Source organism: Berghia stephanieae, chromosome 14 (genome assembly GCF_034508935.2).
Source record: "Berghia stephanieae isolate SIO BIC M18660-M18661 chromosome 14, UCSD_Bste_1.3, whole genome shotgun sequence".
Classification (NCBI taxonomy): Eukaryota; Metazoa; Mollusca; class Gastropoda; order Nudibranchia; family Aeolidiidae; genus Berghia; species Berghia stephanieae.
Window position 1 is genome coordinate 17,256,338 of NC_088373.1, and position 22,778 is coordinate 17,279,115.

Sequence of the window (22,778 nt, forward strand, 5' to 3'; positions counted from 1 at the left end):
TTAACAGCCCGAGAGCTCCTTGGCGACGGGGGTTTCTGGGAGCGATGGCTGCGATCATATAGATAGAATGCGCTTGGCCAAGGAGTTCACAACATTGCCATCCGGAAGTATAACGGACCAACACACAAACTCTGTGTAACCATGAACTTTTATGGTCTGGTTAATACAGTTTAGTGAGAACAACTCACAAACGCGGGTGGCAAAAACAATAACAAAGGCCTGAGTGACGTCATCTGCATACTATCTATAAGCAATCTCTGAAAAAGTTAATAGATAGTATGCGCTTGGCTAAGAAGCTCACAACATTGCCATCCGGAAGTACAACAGACCAACACACAAAATTGTGTGTAACCATGAATTTGTAGAGTCTGGTTAATACAGTTTAGTGAGAACTACTCATAAACGCGGATGGCAAAAAACAATAACAAAGACCTGAGTGACGTCATCTATCTATAACATAACGATGGCTACGGTCTGACGACCCAGAATGTACTTGTGTCCTGTCATCGGTATGGTCTTTGCTTCGTACCGAGTTCGAAGAACCACCGCTGAGCAAGTCACCTCTCCCTAGCTCTTTTGCGGCGCTGCATTGCGGCTGACGCCTGGGTTATTCCAGTCTTCCCTTGGAATAGACCCTAGAGACAAATTTCCCCTTTGGGATGAATAAGGGAATTTTATTATATTTATTTATTTATTTATTTTATCATTTTCTCTCCTATTTTTAAATAGATTTTTTTTTCATCTATATTTGTGTCAAGTATCCCACATACGTTTGTATGCTGCGGTAGTCGTATGATAACGATAACAATTGGACTCAGTAGTCTGATGTCACGCCGCCCGGCAACGGCGGCCATCTTGGTTCTAAACAAAGAAAATCATTACTTTTTATTCTTCAAGCTGGCTAGAACTTTTCATATGTCTTGTGACCAGAATGTGTAAAAGTCAAAACATGATGAAATTTATGTTTTTTCCTCTGAATACGCTTTTATGCTCGCCGGGGAAATATTTCATACGGGCGTCCGCCATTATTTCGATAGTTTAGAGCCAGTGTTGCTAAGTTACCATGCGTCATTAGGAAGGAAGTGACGTTACGACTGTTGAAAAAGTAATGCTTTTCTTTGTTTAGAACCAAGATGGCCGCCGTTGCCGGGCGGCGTGACATCAGACTATTGAATCCAATTTGACATGTAGTTTAAGGTTCTTGATAGTTGATTTGTTGTTTTTGTTGTTGAATCCATCCATGCTTCAAGGAAAGGGGAGAATGCGTGTGAAAACTGTTGTGTGTGTATCGGGGTGGAATGAGTGAGTGTCCGGTGTTTGACTAGAGTGTGTAGTTGGTCAGAGAGAGAGAGAGAGAGAGAGAGAGAGAGAGAGAGAGAGAGAGAGAGAGAGAATGGTCAGTTAGTAGAGAGAGAATGAGGATAACGGAATGCTATGTAATTTGAAGACTTGAGGAAGCAAAATGTTTGATTTCAATTGAAATTGTTCTTTGTTGTGTGAAGATTGAGTACGTTGTAATTATTTCTAATCTAGATACATCAACTATTTCAGTAACAGAATTTATAGGCAGATTCTAAGGAATACTGGATGAGGATGGATGGTTTTTATTGACGACCAGTATCTATTTATTTAGACTAGAAAATATGATGCAATCACCCTGAAACCAGAAGATAAATGACACAAGGTTTGTATCCAGGTCTTCGGCGATATACAAGGATATTGTAATCAGTTGGGGTTTGTTTTTTTTTTGTTTTTTTGTAGTATTTGTTTTTGTTTTTATTGTTGTTGTTGATTTGTGTTTTTTTTTTTTTTTTTTTTTTTTTGTTTTTGGTCTCTTTCTTTTTCTTTTCTTTTTTGCCATAACACATTAAAATAATAACCATAATACATGGCATTTATATCGCGCATTTTCATCACTGTGTGATGCTCAAAATACTTTACAAATAAATATACAAAATGTACATATTATATAAAACGTATCGCACAATGATATCAATAGGGAATGAGATTAGCGGAAGAGTAGCGTCCCTTGATTGGACGTCACCCATAGTCTGTGACGTCACCGGCGGAAAAGCGAGGGCAAGAGACGCATGCGCACAATCAATATGACGTTCTCTCTCGAATAACTTTTCCGCCGGTGACGTCACAGACTGTGGGTGACGTCCAATCAAGGGACGCTACTCTTCCGCTAATCTCATTCCCTATAGCAGCAGTGTATCAATATCATGAAAATGTAACGGTAAAAAGGTATCTAGGGATTTAACAATGATTTAAAACTATCAATAGATTTTTTTTTCTTCTCTTATCCTTCTGGGCAGGTCATTCCACACAACGGGCCTAGAGTGGGTAAAGGAACGGCCGCCATTAAATCTATAATTATAATTATTTCTAAGAGTAAGCTTCGTTTTGTCAGTTGAGGATCGTAAATTCCTATTTGGTACAAATGTATTTCTTACATACTTCATCAGTTAGGATTTTAAAACAAAACAGAGCAATCTTTAAAATGATTCTTTCCTTGACAGCCAGCCAGTGCAGCTCATACAATAGGCAGGAAGTGTGCCATTCTCTTTTGTCTTGTTACAAATACTCTTCAACAGTCGTAACGTCACTTCCTTCCTAATGACGCATGGTAACTTAGTAACACTGGCTCTCAACTATCGGAACAATGGCGGACGCCCATATGAAATATTTCTCCGGCGAGCATAAAAGCGTTTCCAAAGGAAAAAAAACCCATCAATTTAATCATGTTTTGACTTTTACACATTCTGATCACAAGACATATGAAAAGTTCTAGCCAGCTTGAAGAATAAAAAGTAATGATTTTCTTTGTTTAGAACCAAGATGGCCGCCGTTGCCGGGCGGCGTGACATCAGACTACAGAATCCCATTTAGTTGCACTGTTATGTATGACCTGCATATTATTCCCTATCACGTGATATAAAAAAATAACATGACACCAAATTCCCTGTGTGTGTTTGTCAATGTCAAGTAGATAAATATAGCTTTTGAGTATTGATGCTATGTGTTTAGGTAAAATATACACAATTTCTACCCATCATATCAGTCGCACAAATACAGAAAACTATGTGTAAACTTAAAAGTTTATATTCTGTTAGAGAGAATTTAGTGAGAAGTATTCACCCAACGATGTTTACCAACTTGGCAGGGCCTGACATATAAATTTAAATTGAGCTTTTATATAGCGCCATATCCACTAAACGTGCTCAAGGCGCTTTACAAGGGGTCCCTAGCCAACAGCAACACTGACGCCTGTTAGGCAATATTACAATTTTTTCGGACAGAAACAACGCTGTTAACGGCGATGTACTTATTTTACACCTGAGTACGGTGAGAGAATGTGAGTAAAGAGCCTTTTCCAAGGACGCATCTATGGGTCGAACGAGGCTCGAACCCAGGACCTTCCGATCCGAAAACGAGTGTCATACCACAAGACCACATAGCCGTGCATACACATCACTTGTTATAAAACACAGAAGTTTCCCATCTCTACATTTAACAATAATAATACACAATAATACACAATAATGTGTCTTGAGATTCTTTTTAAAGGTACATCTCAATCTTGTCGCACACCATCGATAGTAGAATCTGTGTAGTTTACTTGGGTCATTAATCACTGTCATTGCTTACTAAATAATAACCAGTCGGACAGTCCAAGGGGCGGGGTTATATTCTCTTCTATTACAAGTTTATTAGAACGTTTAGCAAACAGCCGATTTGTTGAATGTGAACGGTGAAGACGTCAAGGGACTTAATCCCTTCAGTAAATGTGATCCTCTGTTAATTTACTTGTTACTTCCCTTGTTGTGTTGAGGAGGAGGGGGGGGGGGGGGGGGGGGGGCAAAAAAACAAAACAAATACGAATGACAAGAGGAAGAATGATGTAGGTGTTCTGAGCAATGACGATGACGATGATGATGATGATGATGATGATGATGATTATGATGATGATGATGATGATGATGATGATGATGATGATGATGATGATGATGATGATGATGATGATGATGATGATAAGTTAACAATTAATGATTGCATCGGGCTTTTTCTTCTTTTTATTTTTTCTTTCTTTCTTTTTAGAAAATAAATTAGGGAGATATTGAGAACATAAGGGGGTTGGGGGGGGGGGGGGGGGGGGATCGCACCGAGCGAGGCTCAAATCCAGGACCTTCCGATCCGAAAGCGAGTGTCATACCACTAGACCATATAGCCTCAATATGTCTTCATCTATTCCTCCAGACGTTGAAACAATGCTACACAAATATGTAAATTTGTCTACGTCCTTCAGATTGTTTCCATTTACTGAGATGGGTTTTGTGTTGCTGTTTAGTAATCTCATCACCTCTGTTTTCTTGGGTGTTTATACTCTTCAATAGTCGTAACGTCACTTCCTTCCTAATGACGCATGGTAACTTAGTAACACTCGCTCTAAACTATCGGAACAATGGCGGACGCCAGTATGAAATATTTCTCCGGCGAGCATAAAAGCGTTTCCAGAGGAAAAAAAACACATAAATTTGATCATGTTTTGACTTTTACACATTCTGGTATTAAGACATATGAAAAGGGAATGAAAAGTTAATACAGTTCAGTGAGCATTACTCATAAACGCGGATGGCAAAAAACAATAACAAAGACCTGAGTGACGTCATCTTCGAACTATCTATAGAGTCAGGTTCCATTTTATGCCAGTCTTTTTATCTCTCACAGTTCAGCACATGATCCAGTCGAATACTGTTAGAAATATTAGTGACTCAAGGAACCAAATGATGTCAGTGTTTGTACGAATGAACACAACTCACAATTTGGTTTGTTTTGGAGGTCGTTGCCTTGTACTCTGGACATCAATAATTGGTCCGTTTCAGGCTTGAGTTGTAGAAGGCGACGGTTGTATTCAATGGCCGTCATGTCTAATCTAACATGTGAAATGTTGCTGTCGATTTGGGACCCCTTGTAAATCGCTTTGAGCACGTTTAGTTTTTTTTTGGGTTCTGTTTAAGCTCAAGTTTGTTTTTTTTTTTTTTTTTTTTTTTTTTTTTTTTGTTGCTTTTTGTTTGTTTCTTTGTTATCTTTGTTTTGTTTATAGTTGTTGATTTTTTCGTTGTTTGTTTTTTGTTTTGTTTTTTGTATTGTTGTTTTTGTTTTTTTTCGGGGGGGGGGGGGGTTCTTGTTTTTTTTTAACGTTTTAGTACGTCTTGATGGATATTGCGCTATATAAAAACTCATTTTAATAAAAAATGAAAGAACTCAAACTGGTCGATGAAGGCGTTGGGTCCATGAGGCAGACACAAATCAGGTTGGATAGAATGACGGCTGTGAGATTTGATCCCAGGTCGATTATAATTAGATCTATAGACGAATTAATCACCAATAAACCTTAAGGTGTCTTATCAACGCGATTCGAGGTCATTCAACCGTGACCAATTATTACTTTGACACGGGCCATTGACTCAGTCTTAAATCATGGTATGTGTTTAAGTAAAATGCTCACCACTTGATTCAAATTGAAGCTATAGATAGAACGAAGATGACGTCACTCAAGCCTTTGTTATTGTATTTTGCCATCCGCGTTTGTGAGTGATTCTCACTAGAGTGTATCAACCACACTATAAAATTTCATGGTTGCACACAGCAATGTGTGTTGGTCCGTTATACTTCCGGATGGCAATGTTGTGAACTTCTTAGCCAAGCGCATACTATCTATATTATTATTTCAGTATTGATTAACGCTGACAATCGTTGATAATTATTATGCTACGAGTATTTCGTTCTGGGGAGGGGTGATTGGCTGATGAAGAATTTTGAGCCCAAAACGCTCCTTATTAGGATTTTGTTCTTTTTTTATTTAATTTTTTTTTTTTTTGGTATAAATGTTGTTGGTTTTTATTTTGTCTTTCGTTTGTTTGTGTGTTTGTTTTAGCTTTATTTTTGTAAGCTGGTAAATTGATTTCTCGGTGTGTCTTGATGGCCGAGGAAGAGTTTAGTGCCCGAAACGTTCCGTGTTAAGTAATTTGTTTGGTTTTATCTATTGTTTGCTTTCTTTTTTTTTAAGCTGAAGCTTATAAATTCCTTTCTCTGTTTTCTTTTTGTTTGTTTGTTTGTTTGTTTCTGGCTGAAGAAGGATTTTGAGTCCGAAACGTTAAGTTTTATAGATAGTATGCGATTGGCTAAGAAGTTCATAACATTGAAATCCGGAAGTATAACGGACCAACACACAAAACTGTGTGTATCCATGAACGTTTATAGTCGGATTAATACAGTTCAGTGAGAATTACTCATAAACGCGGATGGCAAAAAAAACAAAAACAAAAACGTGAGTGACTTCATCTTCGAACTATCTTTTTGTTAAATATTTTTTATAAGCTGTTCCAATATTCATTGATAGTAATGTTCTGTGTTCCATAACGTCTGTCCAATATTGATGTGTTTTATTTTATTTACTAACGTTTTTTACACGTTTTCTATAGATAGTATGAAGATGACGTCACCCAGGTCTTTGTATTGCTTTTTGCCATCCGCGTTTATGAGTAATTCTCACGAAACTTTATCAACATGACTATAAACGTTCATGGTTACACACAGTTTTATGTGTTGGTCCATTATATTTCCGGATGGCAATGTTGTGAGCTTCTTATCCAAGCGCATACCATCTATAGTTCCAAAGAGTTCATCGTCCAATGTTTCTGCCATTGTGTTGTCTTGAAGAATGAAAACTACTCACCCAGTCGTGCCATGTGGTAAAGTCGTAGGATCGTGTTTTGACTTATAAAATCAAACCGTGCCCATCCAATGTGTTGTTTTGAACACAGAACACACTTAGTGTGTACACGATCCAAATGATTATTGCTTTTGGGATTTTAATCAAAACTTTTATTGTGGTTTATTATTCAAGTTGGATAACTCAGCGCGTTATTTTCATTTCTCTGTTGTTTTGTTTTTGGCCGAGGAAGGATTTTGAGCCCAAAACGTTAAGTATTTTTTGTTTTAAATAAGCTGTTTTGATATTCATTTCTGGTCTATAGATAGAATGCGCTTGGCCAAGGAGTTCACAACATTGCCATCCGGAAGTATAACGGACCAACACACAAACTCTGTGTAACCATGAACTTTTATAGACTGGTTAATACAGTTTAGTGAGAACAACTCACAAACGCGGATGGCAAAAACAATAACAAAGGCCCGAGTGACGTCATCTGCATACTATCTATAGAAAGAGTTCTGACCAACCACGTGACATTGGTAATCTATTCTATCTATCGATGTCTCCTCCGACTTCCTGTGGTCTTGTGGTGTGGCGGTGGTGGTGGTAGTAGTAGTAGTAGTAGTAGTAGTAGTAGTAGTAGTAGTAGTAGTAGTAGTAGTAGTATGTGGTGGTGGTGGTGGTGGTGGTAGTAGTAGTAGTAGTAGTAGTAGTAGTAGTACTAGTAATAGTAATAGTAATAGTAATAGTAATAGTAATAGTAGTCGTAGTAGTAGTAATAGTAATAGTAGTAGTAGTAGTAGTAGTAGTCGTAGTAGTAGTAGTAGTAGTAGTAGTAGTAGTAGTAGTAGTAGTAGTGGTAACAACAAGATATGAAGTGAGTAGAAAAGTGCCAGAAGACAATAGAGAATAAAAAATTTTCGCGGCGGTGGTGGGGTTTGAACCTGCGACCTTATTGGTACGACAACTTCGCCTGGCAGGTGAGAGCGTGGCTCTACCGTGTGAGCTATCCACGAACACAAAAATATTCGTTTCAAACCCAAGTCATTTCTAGATCCCTCTCTCACCCACTTCTTGAGACCGCCGATTCGTTCGCACACCACCATCGCGAAGTAATTTTGACCAGCAGTTAAGCTTAATAGCCAATATTCTCATCACAAACATATAACATAGAAACGATTGAGACATTGAGTATGCTCCGGTGTATGGGGTGAATTTTTAATTCAGAAAAGTGAGTGGAGCAGGCACTTATGTTGGTAACAACAAGATATGAAGTGAGTAGAAAAGTGCCAGAAGACAATAGAGAATAAAAAAATTTTCGCGGCGGTGGTGGGGTTTGAACCTGCGACCTTATTGGTACGACAACTCCGCCTGGCAGGTGAGAGCGTGGCTCTACCGTGTAGTGGTAGTAATAGTAGTAGTAGTAGTAGTAGTAGTAGTAGTAGTAGTAGTAGTAGTAGTAGTAGTAGTAGTAGCAGTAGTAGCAGTAGTAGTAGTAGTAGTAGTAGTAGTAGTAGTAGTAGTAGTTGTAGTAGTAGTAGTAGTGTCATGGTCTCAAGTGAGTAAAGAGCTACTCGACTATGCATAAAGATATATGTAGAATGAAGCCCCAGAATTTACTAGTTACTATAAATGAAAAACAATTAACGATTTGTTTACAATGAAATAAAAATAATGATGAAATTTAATTAAAAGAGATAAACAGTGATCGTGGCAGTTACAAATAGAGATATGAATATTTTACGTAACTTATGATAATATGTCAGGTTCATAAGTTTACGTTTCCAGGCAGTTGATGGGCTTGGATGATCTATTCCTCTGATAACAGGATTGGACTCGTAAAATTCCACTTCCAGGCAATTGGTAAGAAGTTATTGTGTAGTCCTTTGACAGCGGGCTTGGGTTTGATCCTTGAAGATTATACAATCAAAGTTAAAAGCTCCGGCGTCTTAATGGTGTAGATATAATATCTACAAAGTCCCAAAAGATAAAAATCTTCCAGTATATATATATAGGAATAGAGCGACTGGCCGTCCGGCATAGATTGTGGAGAGAAAGTGAGTGTAGAGTGTTAGACCTATCAGCTTTTATAATAAGTGGCTACGTGACAGAATGTAGAACGAAAAGTATTCACTAATTAGAAATTAATTCGAGGGAAGGCTATAAAAGGAAAGACGATCTAATATTAGAAGGTAAAGTTTATCTAAGCCTACCGAAATATAACTGGAGTGAGATGAATTCAGTTCTTAATAAAATAAAATTTAATAAGATAATTGTGAACAATCTTTACTGTGACACCCCCACCCACGTTTAAAATATACTCTTTAACCATTATGGGAAAGATAGATTTTACAAACGGAAGTAAATTTACTATCATGATACTCTAGCATTAATCCATTGTTATGATTTGTGCTACAATAAATTATTTATTAACTAGACATGGAAATGTATATATTAACGTAGGTATATGAATGGACGACAATAACAATGAAAGATTGTGATTACAAATCATTGTGATGAACGACATGATGGCAATGTAATTACAAATCATTGTGATAAACAATAGTGATGGCAATGAAGCATGATTTAAGTCGATGATATGAAGGTAATTTTCTGAATGAAATGAATGAAAATGTAAATGGAATATTGACATTTCAATTATTAATCATAAATGAGTGAAAATTCATAACAATAATAGATAAAGAGAAGATTTCTCAAATCATGAATGGGTATGGTATACATATCCAAACAATACTCAATGTTACATTAAGTTGGGTCATCATGTTTACAAATAAAATTATCGAAATTGTGCGTTCTGATTTGGCATAATTTGCGAGGTAACTAACAGTATGCATGGGAGGTTAAGTTATACCCTTCTCACGTGTTTATACTAATCGAGAAAGTAGGTCGGCGTGAATATTTTCACAGCCTGGTATGTGAGAGATACTGAAAGAGTAATTTTGCAAAAATAGACTCCACCTTAGTACTCTACTATTATTCATTTTGTTATTTATTATGTACGTGAGTGGTTTATGGTCCGTTTCGACCACAAACTCTTTTAGCAGTAGATATCTGCTGAATGTCTTTAAAGCAAAGACGATGGCTAGTCCTTCACGCTCTATTACAGAGTATCGTGATTCTCTGTCCAATAATTTTCTGCTTGCATATAAGCAAGGCATTAGAGTTCCCTCATGCTCCTGTAATAGTACACCTGCGATGCCCTTATCAGACGCGTCAGTTCTTACAACAAATTCTTTTGATATGTCGGGTAATTTAAGAATTGGTTCTGAACAGAGTAATGCCTTTAATTGGTTAAAGCTATTCTGACACACTTCTGTCCAAACAATTTTGTTCGGTGACCCATTCTTTGTCAGATTTGTTAGCGGTTGTCGCGATGTGCGCGAAGATGTAAATGTATTTCCTGTAAAAATTTAGGAGCCCAAGTACTTTGCGTACTTCTTTTTTTTGTCTTAGGTGGTTGCAATTGTGCGATTTTTGTTTGTTTTTCTGTCTCGGGTGTCTGTGTCCCATGACCAACGGTATGATTAATCCTGCATTTGAAGCTTCGATATTAGTAAACATAGGTTGCGACACTGTGTCTCTATCAAAATACTTTTTTAGCATATTTGCATGGAATGTCTTTGTTGTGTTGTTAATTTTAATCTCGTAATTAACATTAGATTTTACTGCTGTTATTTTGAATGGTCCTTTCCATGTAGCTAAAAGTTTACTCGAGTCATCGGGTAAGAGTATTAGTACTTTGTCACCAATCTCAAATTTTCTTGATTTGCTTTTGCGATCAGAGTATTCCTTGTATTTCTCTGCTTTTTTGGTGACGGATTCCTGTGCTAGCTTACACGTATCCTCTATTCTGTCTTTCAGGTTTCTTACATATTCGTAAGCAAACATAATTTCGTTATTGTCCTCCTCATTCCCTTTACAAATGTCGGCTACTATATTGATCGGGCCGCGAGGTGATCGTCCATACATCAACTCAAATGGGGAGTAGCCTGTAGATTCTTGGGGTATTTCTCTATATGCAAATAGGATTGCTGGTAAGTATCTGTCCCAATCATCTGGTTTTTCTGCTGACACTTTTCTTAACATATTCTTTAGAGTGCCATTAAATCTTTCACAAAGACCATTTGCTTGGGGGTGGTAGGGAGTTGTGAATGAGTGTTGGATTCCCATGAGTTTCATGGTTTCATGCATCATATGTGATGTAAATTGGGGTCCATTGTCCGACAGTATCTCATTTGGTATGCCTATTCTGGTAAAAATTGTCATCAATGCTTCAGCTATGTGATCCGATGTAGTTGATTTCAATGCTATCGCTTCTGGCCACCTGGTTGCGTAATCGACTAGTGTTAGTATGTGTGTATGGTTTCTATCTGATTTTGTTAAAGGGCCTATAATGTCAATTCCAACTTTTTGAAAAACTTTTTCAATAACTGGGGTTGTCTCTAATGGCAATCTCGGTATTCTGCCTTTTGCGACTCTTCTTTGGCATGTGTCACACGATTTCACATATTCTCGGACGTCTTTAGTAATTCCAGGCCATGTGAAATTCTCGGATATTCTCTTCAATGTGGAAGAGCTCCCAAGATGTCCAGAAGTTATTGAATCGTGCGCTATTCCAAGGATTTTGTTTCTGTAAATACTCGGCGTGACCAGTTGTTTAGCTATTTTGTTTCTTTTCCTATGTAACCTGAACAGAATATCTTTTTCAATGATGTATTCAACTTTTGATTTCGTCCCTTTGTTTGCGATATTGAAATATGATGTTAAAGTCGGGTCCTTTTTCTGTTCTTCAATGAACGTGTTCCTGTCAAATTGTTGTGGTTCTAGAGAAATAGTCATTGGCTTCTCTGTTGTCTTAGTCATCTTTCTTGTTTCTGCTAGACAAGCTGTTTCTTGGGTTAATGACCATTCCTTTACATCTGTTGGGTTGTCTTTAAGACCTTTTATATTGCCAACAATAACATCAGCGACGGGGTTGGGAAGTATACAGCATTCCACTATTCCTGTATAGTATGGGGTTTCTATGTACACGTTAGCTGTTTCAAAGGTTTCGACTGTGCCACTGAATGTGATGCATTGTACCGTTTTTCCAGTTTTGTCTTCGTCATTGATCAAAGATGCTTTTATTCCTACTGTACTGCATCCTGTGTCTCTCAATATTTTGCAATCAGTTCCATTAGCTTTGCCTTCACAAAAAAATAGCGATCCTGATTTGTGAGTTTGTGTTAAAAGTGACATACCTTTCACGCAATACACATTTATATTTTCTCCTGACATTATTCGTGTCTGATTATTTACACTGGTTTGGAGTGATGCATTTGCAGTTTCTTTCGGATATCCCACGATTTTGTAACATTTGTCTGCTGTGTGGCCTTTCATTCCACAATATTGACATTTAATTATAGGTTTGTTGGTTTTCTTATACTCAGTATTATTGTCAGTGCTATTTCTTGTTTTGTTTTGATAGGGTCGGCTATGGTCTCTATTGAACTGTTTGTTCCATGGTTTGTTACTATGATCATCTTGTTTCACTTGCGTGTTCCGAGTGATTGATCGGCTCGTTCTATTTGAGTACTGAACTTTAGGTGTACCTGGACTCTGAGCAGCGGCAGCGTAGTATGGTTCCTTCAATGTTCTGCTAAGGGGTGTCAATGGATGTGCGCTGTTAAAGTTTTCTGCGTAGATTTTTAATTTGTCCAAGTTTTCTGGCTTTCTCTCTTTAAAGAATGCGACTAAATCTGGGTTGCAAGCTTGATAGATTCGATTCTTCAGCGTGAGATAGTAAAGGCCTGCAAAGTCGTCTTGTTTTACGTTTGCCAACTCAAGCCACCGATTTAGAAATTGAGTAATTCGGTTCACGAATGTATTAAAGTCTTCTCCACTTTCCGGTTTTGCAGTGTGAAACCTTTCCTGGTAACCATCTTCCGTTAATCTAAATCTTTTTAGTAGAGCGTCTTTAATTTTTCCATAGTCATCTGCATCTTCAGTTGTTAAGGTATAGAAAACTTTTAGCGGTTCTCCAGATAAGCAGTTAATCAAGGCTGTGGCCCATTTGCTTTCTGGCCAACGATAACCTTTAGCCTGAACTTCGAATCGGTGTAAGAAGGATTCTAGACAGTCTGAGCGTTCATCGTATGTTGGCATGCGTGGAAGTTTCACGAAAAATTCATCACTATTATTATGTTTTCTTTCATGACCGGTTTTTGTTTTTTCAATTTCCAGCATCATTTGGGTCCTTTTGGTTTCTTCTTCTGCTAAAGCTATTTGTCTTTTTAGTTCCCTTTCTTGGACTCTTTCTTCTCGTTCTTCTCTACGTATTCTTTCTTCGTGTTCTTTTTCTTCTCTACGAATTCTTTCTTCGTGTTCTTTTTCTTCTCTACGAATTCTTTCTTCATTTTCTTCTCTACGAATTCTTTCTTCGTGTTCTTTTTCTTCTTTACGAATTCTTTCTTCATTTTCTTCTCTACGAATTCTTTCTTCATGTTCTTTTTCTTCTTTTACTTTCTCTTCGCACCATGAAAATATTCTTTCCTGGGGTATTTCTAAGTCCTTTGCGAGACTTAAGTATCTTTTATATGCTTCCATGTTGCAATAAATTAGTTACGATGTTTTATATATATTATATTGACAGGATACTGTTACTGACTGTTTTATTTATTTACACTTACTGGAATGAACTGTTCTATTTTTAGAAATCTCTCTCTCTTATTTCAACTTATTATGTATGTTGAATTTGATGCCTTTTATCGTTATATCTTATAAAGCAATGTGTCAATACAATGCGGAGTTATTATGACTTGTGTCAATAACAATGTGTCAATCGCGTGTACTCTAAACTATGTTACTACGAAAAATGTATCACCAATGTGTGTGACTCGTCGTTAGTTTGTGTACAATTATTCGCAATGACGCTAATATACTAGAGTGTGATAACAATAATAGGATGCCAAAATAATCCCAAGTTATCTATCACTAAATATAACACGACGGCTAGTAGACTCCTTTTATTATTATTTAGTTTTTAAAGACTCACTTTTCATAACATAATATATAAGTGGTTTTCGGTAACAGTAATATGCCAAAAATGCATTTAAAACAAATCACTATGCAAAACAAATCACGATGTCTATAGTTACTATGTGATGCCCAACTCATGTAAAAGAGAATAATGAAGGATATATTTACCAACTCAGTTCGTGGCTGGGACCTCTCTCTTGTTCAATGGTTGTTCAACAATTGTAATTAGGCATTGAAGAGTGTTTAGCAGTGATGTCTGAAATACAAAACAATAAAATATCGTAAGATTTACAATAGTTACAAAATGTGTTCACAACACTGAGTGATTGGATGATAGGTGAATGAATCGTTATGGAATGTAAACATATTGAAAACAATTCATGAATGAGGCAAACAACAAAATGAAATGAGTGATATAATAACAAAGTGGACAAGGAATGAATGAATGAATGAAAAACTGAGTGAATAGATGAATGAATGAATGGATAATGTATGAATGAAAGAATGAAGGGAGGAATAAATGTATGAATGATTGGATAAATGAGTGAATCAACGAATGAATGGATGAATGAATGAATGAATAAATAAATGAATGAACAATGAATGAATGAATAATTTATAAATGAATAAATGAATGAAGGAATGAATCAATAAAATGCTATTCAATTTGAATGAAAGAATGAATGGATAAATTGCTATTCCATTTAAATGAAGAAATGAAAAAGAAAAAAAAATAATCCTGTAAATAGGGAGTTCAATTAAAATATGATCAAGTGGGGCAATTAAGAGTTTTACAATTTAAACTTTAAGGTTAGATGAAATAGATATAAGTAACTAAATAAATTCAATTCTTTATATGTGTCCCCTCCAAAATGTCATGGTCTCAAGTGAGTAAAGAGCTACTCGACTATGCATAAAGATATATGTAGAATGAGGCCCCAGAATTTACTAGTTACTATAAATGAAAAACAATTAACGATTTGTTTACAATGAAATAAAAATAATGATGAAATTTAATTAAAAGAGATAAACAGTGATCGTGGCAGTTACAAATAGAGATATGAATATTTTACGTAACTTATGATAATATGTCAGGTTCATAAGTTTACGTTTCCAGGCAGTTGATGGGCTTGGATGATCTATTCCTCTGATAACAGGATTGGACTCGTAAAATTCCACTTCCAGGCAATTGGTAAGAAGTTATTGTGTAGTCCTTTGACAGCGGGCTTGGGTTTGATCCTTGAAGATTATACAATCAAAGTTAAAAGCTCCGGCGTCTTAATGGTGTAGATATAATATCTACAAAGTCCCAAAAGATAAAAATCTTCCAGTATATATATATAGGAATAGAGCGACTGGCCGTCCGGCATAGATTGTGGAGAGAAAGTGAGTGTAGAGTGTTAGACCTATCAGCTTTTATAATAAGTGGCTACGTGACAGAATGTAGAACGAAAAGTATTCACTAATTAGAAATTAATTCGAGGGAAGGCTATAAAAGGAAAGACGATCTAATATTAGAAGGTAAAGTTTATCTAAGCCTACCGAAATATAACTGGAGTGAGATGAATTCAGTTCTTAATAAAATAAAATTTAATAAGATAATTGTGAACAATCTTTACTGTGACAAGTAGTAGTAGTAGTAGTAGTAGTAGTAGTAGTAGTAGTAGTAGTAATAGTAGTAGTAGTAGTAGTAGATGTTGTTGTTATTGTTGTTGTTGTTGTTGTTGTTGTTGTTGTTGTTGTAGAAGGCGTTGGTTTATCCAGGTTTCTAAAGCAAGAAAGAGATAATAAAGTAGAAACAGTAGTCCTTCAGAGCCTTAGGCCCATGGAGCCGTAGTTTAACCCGGTTTCTATAGCGTGAAATGGACAACATAAATTGCTTGCTACCTTTTTGATAGGACGTTAATCTATCTTAAAGCACTCTCCGCCAGATCTAACAGACCCAGCTACCCAATCGCAGATGGGTAGATAGGTGGGGGGGGGGGAAGGTGGGTCAGAAAGAAATCTCGATGCACCCGGGATCGATCTCGGTGCTTTTTCGTGTGAAGCGAGTGCTCTACCAACTGAGCTATCCGGATCGACCAATTAATTCAAATCCAAGCGAGAATCTAGAATAGATCAACACCGACAATCATGAATGACGTCACTAATAGCAATCTCAGCGACACAAATAACTACACGATCAATTCACGCGACACGCCACTGGTAAACGGGTGTCATGGAGCAGCGTGGCTCAGTGTTATCGTCTCTGCTTCGTAACCGAACGGTCCCGAGATCGAATGAATTTGCCGATGCAGTGTGTTGTGTGGGAACGTATGTATTGGTGTGTTTCAATGTGTTCCAGTTTGTTGTTGTTTGGCTATAAAGTTGTTGTTGTTTGGCTATAAAGTTGTTGTTGTTTGGCTATAAAGTTGTTGTTTGGCTATAAAGTTGTTGTTGTTTGGCTATAAAGTTGTTGTTTGGCTATAAAGTTGTTGTTGTTTGGCTATAAAGTTGTTGTTGTTGTTTGGTTATAAAGTTGTTGTTTGGCTATAAAGTTGTTGTTTGGCTATAAAGTTGTTGTTGTTTGGCTATAAAGTTGTTGTTATTTGGCTATAAAGTTGTTGTTGTGAATTGTTTTCATGTTGGGTATCCGTGGGTGTCACCGTAGCCATCGTTTAGTTATAGCCTGATACTGAAATCCAAAAGGACTGGCAGTTTGACGTCATTATTTGGTTTTTGCACCGCCTAGTGAGTTGTCGTTAGTAGAGCTCATGGAAACAAGTTATTTCATTGGTTGAAATATTGAATACAACTCACGATTTATTTTCTTCTGTGGCAAAAGACTGGCATTTTGACGTCATTTTTTGGTCAGTATCAGCGTGGCCTTCGTAAAGTTATGGCCTGATAAATTCATGTTTATATATCGCGCCAAATCGCCTAAATGTCCTTAGAACGATTTATGACAAACGTTTTACGACACAAACCATTTTTTCTGATGTCTGCCAAGTAATGAGAAGTATTGTATTGTTATTTTTCGATGCTTCACAAACACTGCCTCCCTGAAATCGGGATAAGCTCCGGCTCCATCAGGCGTTAAGACTCTTAAGGCCACTTAAACCATTTGTGGACAAGATTGTCGATAATAGGTGACCATGGCGTGGTGTCGCTGTGCGTATTAAAAGATTAACAAACGTCATTTGATCCCTCATGGCAATAGGATGGCCAGATAATTTATCAACACCTGGCCAAATATCATTTCTGGTATCGTTTTCTATTCGCTTATTACAAAAATATTATTAACCCCCAATTTTGCGTGAATAGGGACATGGGTGATTCCTGCTTTACATCAGACATCTTGTTTGATGGATTATCTATATTCCTGCATGGAATGCCCAGACAACGAAATCTAACGAAGCGAGAGAAAGGATGTAATTTTTGTATTATTTGTATCGCAAGAAAAATCTTATTTCTCATCATTTTGATACCTTGAAGATTATTTCAAGGAATATTGAATTTCGCAAAATCAATATGTTGATTTGATTTTCTTTTCTGTTTCTTTTTTCATAGATATAATGAAATGCTAGAGGTGCCAAAATGAACAAATTAAGTTTGAGGGGAAAATCCAGTAAGTAAATCTTATCTATATGAAAACAAAAAGAACACAAACAAATGGTCAGTTTGAACAACAAGAGGCGTTTCTACTGTGGGGTTTCCATTAGTTTCTAGGAAGCTCATTTTTTAATGTGATTTGGAATAGGAAGAGAATAATGTGTGACGTCACGCCTTCTCGACTCTATTAAAAGAGATTGGAGATCACCACGATAACCAACGTTATTTCATACAGAGTGTGACATTGTTATCTCCTTTTATTGTAAATGATGTGGTCTCGATAACTCAATGGATAGAGCACTCGCTTCCCAGGCAAGGGGACCGAGATCCATCCCAGAAAAAAATTAAGATTTTTTCCCGACCCCTTTGTCTACCCAGCAGTTAGTGGCGTAGCTGTGCCTGTTAGATCTGGCGAAAAGCACTTTGCAAATAGGCTAGAGAAATGTCCAAAGGGTAACAAGCGATTGCTATTGTCCGTTTCACGCCACAGAAACCGGGATAAACCCATGCTCCATGGGCCAAATGGCCCAGAACTACTGCTGTTAATATTGAGTATAAAAATCAATATTTATTTTTGATATCGATTTTGTTGAGAGTTTTTTTTTCTTCTAACGACAATAGATTTATTATAGAATATGCCATTTATCGATTTGGCAAGTTGATAACGTCCACAATGTTACAATCTGGCGACAGAGATTAGGGTTTTTGTATCGCTAAGAAGGGTGTATTTTATTCCAATAGTCTTTACACGAAAATCGATTAATCAGGTCTATTGCATTAGAGCTTTTATGGCTAATCCTTTACAACAATGCGCCAGTCTGAAAGAACAAGAATTTAAAAATTTGGCCAGAAAACTCGTCCTTCAAATATCGATCGATTTAAATGTCCCTCATCTTGGCAAAAACTCTCAAACCTGGGACTTTGCAAGTCCCAGGTTTGAGAGTTTTTGCCAAGATAAGGGACATTTAAATCGATCGATATTTGAAGGACGAGTTTTCTGGCCAAATTTTTAAATACGTGCTTTGTGGGAGTACGCCAAAACAACCGAGCTTAATGATTTAGTGCTGGGTGTTTGGGACAAATCTAAGGGAGCTAAAAAGACAATAGAGGCTAATGTGACAAATATGGAATAAGACGTTTGAAGAAGTTGTTGAAGGACTCAACAAGATTTCCACAGGATTGTCAAGGCAGATTTAGAATTTGGAGAAAAGAATTAAGAACTTGGAGAAGTTTGGAAAGATTGGTAATGAGCACTTGACAGATTGTTGGGGAGTTCTGTGGGATTTTGGTGTTCATTTCTGGTGTTGTTGGAGCAAGTGGACAGTTTCTATTGTATGATTGAAAGTGTTTGAATCTGGGTGGAGTATAGGCTTTAGATTGGTTTCGTTCTTTCATCTTCAATGTTTTGGGATCGTTGAAATGTTGATGTTGAATGGTTGAAAGTTTTCATAGGATTTACAGATAATTTGCCAGGACAATTAATTCAAGTGTTGAGATTTTATCCTGACCGGACTTGCGATTCAAAATATTTTATCCTTTATATTTTGTAAGTATGAATTGTCTAGCTCTTCCTTTTTATTACTGCATTATAATCGTCATCTTTTTTTTCATTACCATTATATCAGCAGCACCATCAAAGTCTTCTTCTTCTTCTTCTTCTTCTTCTTCTTCTTCTTCTTCTTCTTCTTCTTCTTCTTCTTCTTCTTCTTCTTCTTCTTCTTCTTTTTCTTCTTCTTCTTCTCTTCCTCCTCCCCTTCCTTTATATTTGTTGAGCACTCTTCCATATCACGAGGAAGTGCACAGAGAGCTTTACAGGGACACTAACTAGTCAATTTGGAAAATAACAAAGTCTTTACATGCTTTTTAAACAGACCGTACGATGAAGAATGGTGTATTTCTTTTGGACGTTTGTTCCAGAGGGTTTGGATGTTTCTAGAAAAGGATCGTCCTTCACATGCCACGTAAGAGTTCTTTCCATGAGCGATGAGCGAAGGGATCGGGTTGGTGTATAGAACTCCAATTTATCATAAAAGATAAGTTGGTTGATATATGTTGAGGCATTTAAAACACAATATCAGAACTTTGTACAATATTCACACCTTAACAGGAACGCAATGAAGGTCTTTTAGCAGAGGTGACACATGATGTTTCTTGCTGAGCTTAAGGACTAATCCTGCAGCATTGTTTGGAATTCTTTGCAGCCTGAGTATTCTCACGCTGGTGATGTTCAAAAAGAGAGAGTTTGAAAGAACCAATAATGTTATCGAGGTTTTTGTCACATCTGTATTTATGTAGTTTCTAATTTTACCAATTCTGTTACGTTGGAAATTTAGGCATTGAGAAAGATATTTTATGTTCCAGTCTAAGGTTAAATTCTCGTCCATAAAGATGACGAGATTTTTAACAGCGCGTGAACTTTGCACAATCCACCCATGTATGTTACATTTGATATTTCCAATAGAATTAGTAATGATTGATGACCTGAAAATGGCATGACCTAAAATGACAATTTCAGTCTTTTCATCATTCAACTTTAATTGATTTGTTGTCATCCAATGTTTTATATCATGTACGAACTTTTCGGTGGTAAGTAACGTTTGACTTAGATCATTTTGTTCATATGCCATCTATATTTGTGTGTCGTCTGCGAATAGATAGTAATTGATGTTATATTTTCTTAAAATTTTAGTGGGTGGCAGCGTATATAATGTAAATAGGATATGTTATAATACAGAACCTTGCGGGAGGTTCCTGGCCTCCGATATATTTTCATTCACTCTCACTCTGTGTGTATGTGTGTGTGTGTGTGTGTGTGTGTGTGTGGCACGTCAGATAAGATTGAATCCAGTTTAAGGCGTTTCCTTTAATTCCAAATCTGTTTTGAAATCGATCGAGATGGTGTCAAAAGCGGCAGGGAAATCAAGAAGGAAAAGAACGACAATCTTTGTGGGAAATAAAGGCTGTTACGAACAGGCATTCATCTGTTTTAATTATGATACTAATGTATTGTGGAAATTAACATAGATCGAATCGAATCTTTTGGGTCAACAACGATCCAAATTGGTCTGATGATAAAGTCTGTAGGTGCGTGTAAATGAATCTGGCAACACGGTGGCCAGATAGGCGATTCCCAACGTCAAGAGATCGATCATTATGCCCGAGCAGATTCTATAAATAACCATTTGAGTCAATGAGGGACAGAATTACCCAAAATTGAAAAGCAAGTTTTACTAAAATCTAGAGGTTTCTAAATGATTCAGTAAAATGTGTAGTAAAATAAAGGGAGTAAAATTACTCTTATAAAAGATAGAAAAAAAAAATAAACGACGTTTCGGCCTTTGTCCTTCTTCGGGTAATCAAGAAAAGGAAAGATGTTATATTACGTTGACATTATAGGTAAAACATTATAGGTTAAAATGTGTGTGTGTATGTGTGTGTATGTGTGTATGTGTGTATGTGTGTATGTGTGTGTTTGTGTGTGTGTGTATGTGTGTATATGTGTGTATGTGTGTATGTGTGTGTTTGTGTATGTGTTTGTGTGTATGTATGTGTTTGTGTGTATGTGTGTATGTGTGTATGTGTGTGTATGTGTGTATGTGTGTGTATGTGTGTGTATGTGTGTATGTGTGTATGTGTGTGTATGCGTATATGTGTGAGCAAAGGAAGGAGAGAGAGAGAGAGAGAGTGAGGACGAGAGACGCATGCGCACAACCAACATGACGTTCTCTCTAATAACTTTTCCGCCGGTGACGTCACAGACTATGGGTGACGTCCAATCAAGGGACGCTACTCTTCCGCTAATCACATTGCCTATAGTGTTATTATTGACCTCTACCTACCATATTAAGGTATAATATTGTAATCTAAGATAAATAAATAAACTTTTAAAAATAAATTTTAAGAAATAATTTTTAATGAAATGCAGTAAAGATAATTTTTAGAAAAATAAGATAATAGATAAATCAAAAAATAAAATAAAAATATAGCAAAAACTAATAAGTTTGTAATTTACTCTTATATTAATTTGGAAAAAAAATAATTCTATGATTGTTCGATTTGCCGGTAATTCTGTATTCGTTGACAGAAAAAGATAAATAAATTAGGCCACATGGAACAATTTCACATCAACCTTGTTTTTTTGTTTTGTTTTTTGTAGAGATAGGGACGGACCTAAATTTGTGCTATTATATTATATACAACAGATTTTAGCTAAAAACAAAAGGGGATTTAATTATATGTATTTTATTTAAATTGGTTGGAAATGTTATTTTAATGGTTAAATTCTGAGTCATTGAAAATGTTGACTTTGTCACCAAGCGTCACTAAGTGACCAGAATAACTACCTATTATTTTGTTCTGATTTGTTTTTTGTTTTTCTTTCTTTTCAAAATGTGAATCAAGTTTTTGAATGTTTCCACTCCTTGTCCGCGAGCTCCCCCTTACATGAATTCACACACACACACACAACCACACACACACACACACACACACACACAACCACACACAAACACACACAACCACACACACACAACCACACACACACACACAACCACACACAACCACACACACACAACCACACACACACAACCACACACACACAACCACACACACACACAACCACACACAACCACACACACACAACCACACTCACACACACACACACATATATATATATATATATATATATATATATATATACACAAACACACACATACACACGCAAGCGCGAATACATGCATACGCATACACTTTCAACCAATCACACACAGTCACACACACACACACTCACACAGACACACACACACAAAGACACACACACACAGACACACAGACACACACACACACACACAGACACACAATTATTATTCCATTTCAACGTCCAACCTGCATGGAAATGCCTGGCATGGGGTCCGACCATAAACCGATCGTTTACCTCTGGAGTGACAAAGGGTTTGTTTGGTAATTCCACTCAATGGGAAATGATCACAATGATGATGGTGGTGGTGGTGGTGGGAATACAAATACTGGTGATTAATTGTAGTCATAATTGTAATAAAATTAATAATAATGATAATAATCATAATAATTGTAATAGTAATAATAAAAATTGTAATAGTAATAATAATAGTAATAGTAATAATAATAATAATAATAATAATAATAATAATAATAATAATAATAATAATAATAATAATAATAAATAATATAATTGTAATAGTAATAATAATAATTGTAATAGTAATAATAATAATTGTAATAGTAATAATAATAATAAATAATAATAATAATAATAATAATAATAATAATAATAATAATAATAATAATAATAATAATAATAATAATAATAATAATAATTGTAATAGTAATAATAATAATTGTAATAGTAATAATAATAATTATATAATAATAATAATAATAATAATAATAA

General features: G+C 36.2%; 2 protein-coding genes across 4 annotated transcripts in view; one reads left to right on the forward strand and one right to left on the reverse strand.

The window, feature by feature from the left end:
• The window catches only part of LOC144959515 (uncharacterized), a 31,919-nt gene that overhangs the window by 3,159 nt on the left and 5,982 nt on the right, over positions 1-22,778 (reverse strand). The gene's annotated exons all lie outside the window — the stretch shown is intronic.
• Positions 18,436-22,778, forward strand: part of LOC144959678 (uncharacterized) — a 45,412-nt gene continuing 41,069 nt past the window's right edge. For 2 of the 3 annotated variants that reach the window (XM_078892356.1, XM_078892353.1), the window contains exon 1: positions 18,436-18,896. The gene's annotated coding sequence lies outside the window, so the exon portion shown is untranslated. The remainder of the gene's footprint in view (positions 18,897-22,778) is intronic. The other variant, XM_078892354.1, reaches the window with a different exon arrangement.